An 11,609-nucleotide genomic window follows, 5' to 3' on the forward strand; every position below is an offset into this window, starting at 1 on the left:
TTGGTGTAAGTCAGAGTCCAAAACAGTATATGAAAAGAAGACTTTGAACGGTGGCCAAATTTATTGAGAGGAAGAAGAGAGTCAGATAGTTCACATACTATTCATCTCAGCCTGCTTTCCTATAAATAAATAGGAGGTCACTTTCATCCTGTGTAATACAATGAGCCCTAGTTTAGTTTCAGAAAGTTGGAATTTGGGGCTACTATAGCACCTTCGTTTTTATTTGGCAATTAGTGTTCAAATATGGACTAATTAGGCTCAAAACGTTCGTCTCGCAATTTTCCACCAAACTGTGCAATTAGTTTTTTTTTCATCTACATTTAATACTCCATGCACGGGCCGCGAACATTCGATGTGACAAGTACTGTAGTACTTTTTTGAAATTTGGGGTCCAACTAAACAAGGGCCGAAATGAAAAGTGAAATACAGAAAGAGCTCCCACTTCCTCTCTACATCTCTGTTCTTATTCCAGTTCTGGTGTGCTCGAACGAATTGATTTCTAACACATATCTCTCCTAGAATCCGCACTCTCCCTGCGTTCCCATCTCTTGTTCATGTACGAACTTCCAGCTAACTACCGGTTTTGTTCGGGACACGCAGCACAACCCTGTTACTGTTCCTATGCTCAGCTACGAGGTTAATCTTTTGCTTCTTTGTGCTCGTGTGGATGCAGAGCACTCTTGCCGCACTGTCTGCATGGGACGCAGGGCCAGGTGCACTCATTAAAGGCGCGTGAGGTGCGGATGCCTCGAGGTTGCGCCAGGTCCGGCCCCATCCAGTCTTCTCCTCTGGTCCACGGTACTCTCTTTCTCCCCCACGCCGTTCCCCAGCATCTAGCCATCCACCTCCATTGCTGCATCTCCATTGGCCTACTCGATCTGCTCCACAGCTGTCGCGTGCGCGTAGCCGTTGTCCATATCTGCGCATCGGCCGGCATACGGTCGTGGACCTGTTGACGTCGAACAGGATCCAGATCACACAGTAGTAAGGCCTAGTCCGTCCGCGGTCGACACACGACCTTGAACGCAGCAAGGAACTTGACGAACCGACGAAAGCTATCTAGATACCGGTTAAGCCGATGTAGAGCCCGTCTTTTGTCTCATCGACTCTCGAACACCTCCTAAGAAGAGGAGCACGTGGAGGATGTCTTAGGATCGGCAAGACCATCTAGAATTCTGCCAAATCTCGCCGAGACATGATGAACAACAGAGTAGAGAGAGGAGAAGGTAAAGGGGTATAGTAGATGTATTTTTTGATGATTGTGTATTGGGATCCTCAATCGACCATGATCCTCTAGTATATATAGAGACATTTTTTCTATGGTCTTATCCCAGTAGAAAACCTCCCCGAGACTTTTTTTCTAGGGTTAATTCATGCCATTACAAATTCTGCGTTTCTGAGAAATACCATTACTATTCGTCTATTTAGAAACATGCCATTATAATTCATGGTCTACTTGAACCGTGCCATTTTATACGCTCAGGACAATGTTGGGTCCACCTGCAGGTCACCGTATTTTAGTATTGTCCAAAGTAATCCTTTCTTCACCCTCTTTTCTCTGCTAATGGTGGGCCCAAACCATCAGATCCATCTTCTTCCTCTCTGTTCTCTCCCGTGCACACTCTACCCATGCCGCCACCAGCCGCGCTCGCCCCTCCCACGGTGTCCACCCGCAGTCTCACCGCCAACCGCGCTCGTCTCTCCCGCCGGCGGCCCACCACCATGGGGACGAGCGGGGCACCACTGCCGAGCAGGGCCTCGTTCGCGCACCTTGTCGGTCACACTGTCGCGTGCAGCGTACTCGTCAACGCATCTCGTCGTCTTCTTTATACTGAGTCGAGATCCTACAAGAAGCTAGCCAAAACAGAACTCGATCCATCTGGGCACTATAATATATCTCTACTAATGCCTAGAAGACAAGCAACGAGCACCGAGCAAAAAAGCTGCCACTCAGTGGTGGCGACCACGTCCAGCAATACCATCGCATTGAACTTGAACGCATCCACGAGCGCCTCCACGGCCTCAAGCAGGGGCACGAAAATCTCGCCCCGAGTGGCGGTGAGCTTCTTCCACAGCGGGTAGCACATCCCCCTCACGGTGGGCCCGAGGAAGCACGGCACGCTGTCCCGGGCGGCGGCAGGCGCGGGCGAGTGGAGAGGCGAGGAAGAGGGCAGCGTGAGCGGCAGACGCGCCCGCATCCACGCAGCAGAGGAAGCACGCCAGGACCTTAGAGTCGTGGAGGCACGTGAACGCGCCTGGGCGATGGAGGTGGTGCGGGCTGGAGCTGTGAAAGGACCTAGGATGCCGCCTAGAGGGGGGGGTGAATAGATGTTTCTAAAAATTAACACCTTTAAATGCGGAAATGATTAGTAAAGGGAGTTTCTAAAATGGAAACTCCAAATAACGAGTAGTACCACCCCTCACAAGTTAGCCACAGAGTATATAAAAGATACTAAATGAATCTAGGAGCCAAACGCCTGCAACCAAAGAGTTAGAATACAATACAATTCAGTTTGGCGCAGAGGCTAATACTGGACGTGTCCGGTATGTATACCGGACGTGTCCGGTATTCATGACTTCAGTGGAACAGCCCCGAACTTGCTCCTTTTGATTTCTATCTTCAATCCAAACTGTAGGAAACTATTAGAGATAGTAATATACACAGAGAACCTGCAGAATAGCTAGAGCAACATAAATATCAAATGAAATGCGAATTGAGACACGATATTTGTTTTACCGAAGTTCGGACTCGTTCGAGTTCTACTCTCCGTTGAGGGGGCTGCGGGCGACCCAGCAAAGGTCAGCCCTAGAGGGTACCACGAAGGTCACTCTAGCCGGAGTCTTTTCCAACTCCTTTTCCTCCTTCCACTAAATGATTCCGAGGCGGCGGAATCGACCGTTACAAACTTTTCGAAGCAACCATAATCTCTCGGGTGCTCTCCGGCGACGCCTAGCCGTCTAGGACCGAAGAGTCCAAGAGTAACAAATGCGAATCACGAGATTGACAACATGCACAAGTGCTCAAGTGGTGGCTTGCTCCCTTTTTCAAATTCTCTCTTAACCCACAAATTGGTTTTGCGATTTGGATCACACACTCACTAAGAGAGGGTTTAGGAGAGTTGGCAAGGCTAAAAAACGTGTGTGTATGTCAGCAGAATCAGCAGCCTCCAAAGATGGAGGCTTGGGGGTATTTATAGCCCCCTTGAAAAACTAGCCGTTTTATAGAGAGTTGGCAAGGCTGAAAAACACGTCCGGTATGACTCATACTGCGCCAACGGTAACTAAGTTATAGTGATGTTGTGAGGCGTCGGAACTCCTGATGAATGCCGGGACTTCCGACCATTGGAACTCCCGACATACGTCGGAACTCTCGACCCTCAGCAAATTTGAAAAACATGTAACTGAGTTAAAGTTAGTGAGGTGTCGGAACTCCCGATGCATGTCGGAACTCCCGACCGTCGGAAATCCCGACCCTCACGGCTTTTGAAAACTAGCCATTGGCTTCTGGTCATCCATACCGGACACGTCCGGTATGAATACCGGACACGTCCGGTGTGACCAGGACAGTGAACCCTCCAAGTCAGTTGAAGTGCGAGACATCGGAACTCCCGACCGTCGGAACTCCCGACCTACGTCGGAACGCCCGACGAACCAACCCGAGAACAACAATTTTACAGCTGCTGGACAAATACCGGACACGTCCGGTATAAATACCGGACAGGTCCGGTATTGCCAGACCAGCAAGAAATTAGTTAGCTCTTTTGTCACTCAAATACTCAAAACTCATATGGGTTGGCTTGAGCACTTATGAAACATTATCTATCAACATGATGCATCCCTCTTAATAGTACGGCATACCTATTAAACTCAAGATCAAAGGAAAAATGAATTTATACCACTTGAGTTGATTTCTTTTGAATTGATGCCGTCCCTTCCAATCTTCATCAAGTAAGGGTGCTAACATGTTGATGTTGATCTTTTCACTTGAGCATAGCCATCTTGAGCATGTGACTTGATTCCATTCATCAAATTTGAATAATCCCAAATGTATCAAGTCACTTCCATCAAATACTTCATTATAGATTTGATCCTTCATATCAATATTACCATCTTAGCTTGATTAGTACCTCAACTAAATGCAAGTACTTTCTTCTTCACCCTAGCTAGGTTCTTCGGCCGCCAAGCCATCGCTTGCCCTTCACTCTTGCTTAGTACCTCGAAGCCTTTCCTTGCTATCTTCACCATCTCAAGCCATCAAGTCACATCTTATGTTGAATCATCCATTCATATGTATTGTTATCTTTTTCATTTTAATTTAGCAAGCTTTAAATATGAGACCATTCCATATGCAATCCCTCATGTCTCATTAACTAATAATCACGAGCTTGCTTTCACATAGTACATGGAAATCCCACAATGAATAAGCCTTCACATGAATTCCATTTGCATTGTTGTCTTGTGCTTGAACTAGATTGTTTATACAACAACACATTATTTTGGCTTTCATTAAGTACCTGTGAGATAACCTATTACCTGTCCACACTTAGCAAATGGGTTAGTCCTTTAATCACGTTGTCATTCAATCATCCAAAACCCACTAAAGGGCTAGATGCACTTTCAATCTCCCCCTTTTTGGTGATTGATGACAACTTGATTAAAGCTTATAAAATGATATAAACATTTAAACTTTTGGGTTCAATGATTTATGAGAGGCTCCCCCTTAATATGTGCTTATGATTAGAATTCACAAAATGACCTCAATTGTCAATTGCACATACTAAAACATATAGGAGACTCCCCCTAAATCATTGCATCCATGGGGTGCATGTGTGTGTGACAAAGAGAAACCGTGATGCATATGACAAGATATATCACACAAGAATAAATATAAAGGCATCACATCAAATATTTTCATTCTAGCATGCATAGTCCTTATGAAAATAAATGACACATGTAATTCACACATAACACTCATTACAAATTTTCTCAAGTCCAGAAACCACTGATAAATAGATAAAGATCATGTCTCAAGAGATACATAGATAAATCATAAGTCTCATCTCTCACAAGATACAATCTATATATCCAAGATACATCAATGAAGCTCAAAAACAAACTATAGCCTGCAGTACATATCTTCAGGTACAAAGATAAGCAAATGAAACTATCCTGAAGCTTTAATCAGTCTCTCTCCCCCTTTGTCATCTATCACCACAAAGGTCCAACAAAGACATACTAAGGACAAAGGGGCTACAAGCTGTCACTAAAGGCTGAGATCACTCATCATCATCATCACCACTAGCATCCTCGTCATCTGAGCATGCAACATCGGCTGGACGAGAACCACCCACACCAGACGGGTCATAGCCACCAGACCTGTAGAAGCTGCCACCACCTGCCAGGTCACTCCACCAATCTGTGGCATAGTCGTCTACAGTGCTGGGACGTGACTGAGAGTGAGTAGGCACACGAGCCTGAAGTGGTAGAGTGTCAGGGTGCTCAGGTGCCTGCTGCTGCTATCTCTGAAGGAACTCAGCATACTCTCTGTCATATCTGGCCTGCTGCTGCTCCTCAGTCTCCTGCTCACTAGCTACCTCATCTGATAGTGGAGACCTAGGAGGATCAAGCTCAAGCCTAGAAGCAATTTGCTTTAAGGTTCAAGTATCCTTCCTCCTAGTCTCCCTCTCCTTCTGTTGCCTGGTCTGGATGTCTCGGCACATCCCATATATGGAGCTGAAAAGCTTATGGATAGGCGAGGGAGGACTGCCACGACGTGAAGTAGAATGTGAAGGAGCACGTGGTGAAGGTGAAGCTCCTACTGGTGCACCACTCCCAGGTGCATCTGCCTCTGGTGCTGCTCCTCCTCCTTCTGGTCCTGCTAGAGGTAACCCTGTCTTAAGTAGATCTACAACAATCTTCAGGGCCTTGTGAATCTTATCATACTCGAACGTGTGCCCTATCACCTGCTCAATCATATGCATGATATAAGGAGCAAAACCACAGCCCTTGAGGGGCCTCTCTCCAACACTCCTGATCTCGGACCAAATGAAGTCAAATACGCTGAAAGGCCGAGCATCAGGTGCCATCCTATGGAGTAGGTTCCTAGAGTAATCTGCAATGTTGCCCTTGTCTCCACCCTTGCAGTCAATAGTCTTCCTGAACATCCTGTCCAGGTATCTATAAGTGGGGTGAAGACCTAGAACCTTCCCCATAGCTCCTCTCTCACCACCTGGAGGATACATGTAGGCGAGCTGCTCAGGAGGTAACACCTGCTCAGAGTGGATCCTGTCCCTCTGGAGATCATCCTCTGAGAAGCCAAGCTGGGTGGCAAATACATCATAGTCAACACTGTACCACTAGCCCTCAAGCATCCAGTGCATCCGTCTCTCATCCTCCTCAACGAACAGAGTAGCATAGAACTGAGCTACTACCTCTGTGTTTTAGTCATGCTGGAACTCCATGATCTCATAAACTCCTATGCTCTGGCAGATGGCAATAGCATGATCAACTGAGGCCTTCTGCAACTCTCTAATATATTGCGAGTCAATCCACTGAGACCGGGCAATCACTAGGTTCCTGGTGAGAATCACACTAGAGTAGAAGTCCACGTGAAAGGCTGTCTAGAAGCGGTGATCGTACTGAACCTTAGGCAAGCCCCTTGGATCAACCCTTCGCTCATCTCTAGCTCTCCTGGTCATACCCTTTCCCCTGTAGTCAACTCTGAGAACATAGGAGGGCACATTGGGTAGACGTGTCTCTAGAAGACCATAATGCATCCTTTGACCAGGCTGGTGCTGAGCTGGAGGAACTGACTCCTCCTCCTCAATCTCCTACTCCTCATCTGAGCTGTCACCATCTGATCCTCTCTCAGTGCTCTTCCTCTTTCTTTCTTCTCTAGACTCCACTCTGAACTCATCAGTGTCTGTGTCAGAAGAAGAGCTTCCGAACCCCTCTGCATACTGAGCAGCTGCACTAGAGGCAGCCCTGGTAGACCTCCTGCTGGTTGGCTTGAATCTAGGATGCATATCCTGTCTCGCCTTCTTGTACTTCTCAAGTGCTGGATCATGCCTGTGCTTAGACCTCGGCTCCTGTCGTCCACTCATGGCTGCTGTCCTGTATCCAAATATTTTCATAGAATTTTAGATACATGCCCATAGCTTATTCTCGAATTGTAATTAGACATAGATTCTTTTATCCAAGGTTTTACAATCACCTCGACACACCATTGCCACAAGGTTTGCAAAACATAGATACAGAAGAAACTATGCCTAATATATAATTGTAGGATAGGATTGAATCAAAGGAAGCAGAGAGCCTGCTCTGCTAGGCCATACCGGACATGTCCGGTAGCATACCAGACACGTCCGGTATGGGCCACCAGCAACCCTAACTAGGGTTCCCTGATTCAAACCAACACGGATTAATACCAAACTTTGGGCATTGCTTCTTCATCACCAATGCAGCATAATCACTGAAGGAATTTTAAAATCATGCATTGACCATGTAGATCGGACGAGGTCCGTGATTAGGATACCTTGAGAGGAGAGAAGAGAGAGCGATGTGAAATCCAAATCCACGGGCCTTCAATCCTTGATCCAAGCCTTCTCCAATGCAATCTCCCTCTCTCTCTTTTCCTTGGTGAAATCCTTGGTCGCCCTAGGTGGGAACAAGGGCATCGGCTGGTTGGTTTGGAGGAGGCAAGTCTGTTTGGGCCGAAGGGGTACGCTCTGTTTTTATAGTCCCGCTCATACCAGACACGTCCGGTATACACGGGCTGGCCCAATTTATTCCAAAATGTGTTTTCTCTCTTCCAATTCCCTTTTCTGTTATTTCTTAGTCCAAAAGGTATATAATCTTGATCCAAACTGAGTATCATCACTTTCCTTATCCAATGCCGTAAAATGATTTTCTCTTTTCCAAATATTTGGCATATACAAGATTTTGCTTACTTGAGAGAGAGAGAGATAGTAGATTGTGGACTTAAGAAAGCCATGTCATGTGTGATTAGCCAATCAAACAATCAAAGAGAGCTATAATCATCACATGACAAGGTTAGGTCACAAAGACCAAGATTCAAATAATTTTTCAAATTCACACCACCTACACATGCTAGTTATGGGTTTTGAAAAATATCTCTCCTATGTCACACAAATGCACATTCTAACATATAAAGGGCCTTAGATGCACTTACAATGTATGTATGTAAACACATACCTTTGCCTTGAGCCCACAAGAATACCACTAAGAGGATAAATAGCATGATGATCTTTATGTTGACCTCAATTGCCAAATAATCATGCTAGATACATTTTCATCCAAAGAACTACAGAGAATGCTAGATAAATTTGTTAGTCCACAATGGTGCAAAATAGAAATTTAGCTCCCCCTAAATAAGTGCTTCAAGTAATTTGAAAGACTTTCTACAAGCACTTTTATTCTATTAAGAAATTTGGAGCCAATTTTCCATTTTGACCATAATCATATACTTTGCCATATTTAGATTTTGAGGAGACATACTCACAAACCACTTAGGAATAGATGAATCACAAGCTTCTGAGTAAGTTAAGGATATATGAAAATATACGGATCAAAGACTCAGTTGTAATTCAAATTGTGTTCTGGTTGCTACAATACCGGACACGTCCGGTAGGTATACCGGACACGTCCGGTAGGTGCAAGATAGACATAATTAATTCGCTGCTTATGATTCTTCGTTTAGCTCTATTATTTATTGTAGACTAGCATCTCAACAAATAAATTACTCTACTAGATAGCGATCAAAAGCATCATATGGCAAAGTAGAATTCCTTTTTAATTGAAACTAATTAGCCACTTTTATTATTTCACAAATGTACCTATTTGTGAACTATAGAACATGAAATGAACAAGGTGGCTATCCTAAAGGGTTTAGGTACTTGTTACCAATGGTGAGGATGAAATATATGATATGTTCATTCAATTATCTTCGGGTCAATCATATAAGGGATTAAGATAAGAATTGGTTGATAGATTGAGTGAATGTTTGTCAAATTGCTTGCTTAACCACCCCGAAGGCTTTATCTCATCACCAAGTACCTACATCATTAACCTAAGCATACTTTGGTACCCAACTCTTGTTGGGTCCTTTTGAGTTAGTCAACAAGTGCTTAGGCACCCAAATGGCTTTAGCACTAGTTTGTGGTGAACACATCACCTTACTAATGCTAACTCCATTTGTGGTCTTCCTAAGCATATCATGATGAACAAATGTGTTTGCCTTAGGTGAGGTACCATTTGGGCATTCATAGCTTAGATGCCCTTTTCTTTTACAAACATAGCATATGCGGCCTTTGTTTGCTCTATGCTTGTTTTGCTTATGTGGACATCTATCAACCTTGTGGCCCATCTCATTGCATCCATAGCATCTTCTAGTTGCAACTTGGGCTTCCTTTCTTGCCTCTTTGTACATTGGGCATTTCTTGGTAGCATGCCCCAATTTCTTGCTCATGAGACAAGCACTTTGTCCATCACTCTTCATTTGCTTGGCCTCCTTGGTAGAAGCCTTTTGATTGGCGGCTTCAACCTTGTCGGGCCAACTCTTGTGTGGACACATAGCCCACTCATGTCCATACAATCCACAACCATAGCACATCCTTTTTTCATGTTTCTTGCTCTTGGTTGTGTTGGCCTTGCTTGAGATGTGATTCTTTTGTTGGGCTTTGGAGGAAGCAAGGTTTGAACCCTTCTCAAGCTTCTTCACCATGTTATCACGGTTATCTTGAGAAGGTTGTGCTTTCTCCTTACCCTTCAACCGAATCACATCTTTCTTTAATCTTTGCACTTCTTCTTTGAGCTCTATGTTTTCTATAAGATTTAGCTCAATCGAAGATTGGCTTACTTGAGGAGCACACTCATTAGTACAAGAAATATTTAATTGAGATGGTGTACTAGTGAGCTGATGTGTGAGAGGTTGAGAAAATTTTACCGATGTAATCACAACCTCATGAGCCACCTCAAGCATGATGCTTGATTCTACTACTTCCTCATGAGAGCACTTTAGATGAACATAATTTGCTTGTAGCACATTATACTTGCTTGATAGTTCATCTAGCCTTGCCTTGAGCTTGAAGTTTTCCTTTTCTAGTTGTGAAACACTAGAAGAGGAGTTAGTAACTAAAGCATGCTCAATTGACAATTTTTTCATACCTCTCATTTATTGCCTTTAGATCTTGCAATTTGGAGATGAGAAACCTTTCTTGATTTTGAAGCGATTGCTCTTGCTTCTCTATCTCTTCTTCAAGCTCATCATTTTTTTCAACTATCTTCATGATGATGAACTTGTCTTTGTGGTTGAGATGATCAAGGTTGTAGTTGTCTTCAACTTCAACATCATTCTTATCTTGATCATCCACTTGAGCCTTCTCCTTTTCTTGATCTTTCTTGTTACTCTTCTTCTTGCTTTTCTTGGCCATGAGACACAAGTGATAAGTATCATGAGATACTGAGATTGACTCATCACTTGGTCGCCACCGAGCTTGAGCATCGCTGCAAACAGCTGCTTGCTGCTCTTCCGCCTCGGTCATACCAGACACGTCCGGTATGAATACCGGACACGTCCGGTATGTGTAGGCTGACAACAGGTCATGTGCCTCTTGCACTTCTTGCTCTGGCTCGGCACTCTTGAGGTCTTGTGAGGCTTCTTCGCTGCATGAAGACATAATGGACATACTTTCCATTGACTCGATCTCAAATGTCATCACATTTGGATTTTCCATATAAATCAAAAAGTCTAGTCCAAATGAGATGAGCACTCTCCGGAGGTGGTTGTCCATTGAAGATTGCCTCATCTTGAACCTCTACACTCAATGTACTCAAAATAATATTAATAGCTTGAGCATTGAGTTGCATGCATATCTCTTCCTCTTTTGACAAATTTTTGTAGTTGCTCCAATCAACTATAGGAAGAGGTATGCTTGCATCCACAATATGCTCAACAAGAGGACTAATATCTCTAAAAGCATTGAGTACATGTATTGACCAAGTTAGAAAGTTTGAACCATCATTTTGGAGAAGCACCGGCTCCAACTCGATAGACGTCGACATCCTTTTCTCATGGCGGTGAAGCTTTAGGTGAGAACCTCGCTCTGATACCAATTGAAAGGACCTAGGATGCCGTCTAGAGGGGGGGTGAATAGGCGTTTCTAAAAATTAACACCTTTAAATGCGAAAATGATTAGTAAATGGAGTTTCCAAAATGGAAACTCCAAATAACGAGTAGTACCACCCCTCACAAGTTAGCCACAGAGTATATAAAAGATACTAATTGAATCTAGGAGCCAAACGCCTGCAACCAAAGAGTTAGAACACAATACAATTCAGTTTGGCACAGGGGCTAATACCAGAACAACCCCGAACTTGCTCCTTTTGATTTCTATCTTCAATCCAAACTGTAGGAAACTATTAGAGATAGTAATATACACAGAGAACCTGGAGAATAGCTAGAGCAACACAAATATCAAATGAAATACGAATTGAGACACGATATTTGTTTTACCGAAGTTCGGACTCGTTCGAGTCCTACTCTCCGTTGAGGGGGCTACGGGCGACCCAGCGAAGGTCAGCCCTAGAGG

Source organism: Miscanthus floridulus, chromosome 15 (assembly GCF_019320115.1).
Source record: "Miscanthus floridulus cultivar M001 chromosome 15, ASM1932011v1, whole genome shotgun sequence".
In the NCBI taxonomy this organism is placed as follows: domain Eukaryota; kingdom Viridiplantae; phylum Streptophyta; class Magnoliopsida; order Poales; family Poaceae; genus Miscanthus; species Miscanthus floridulus.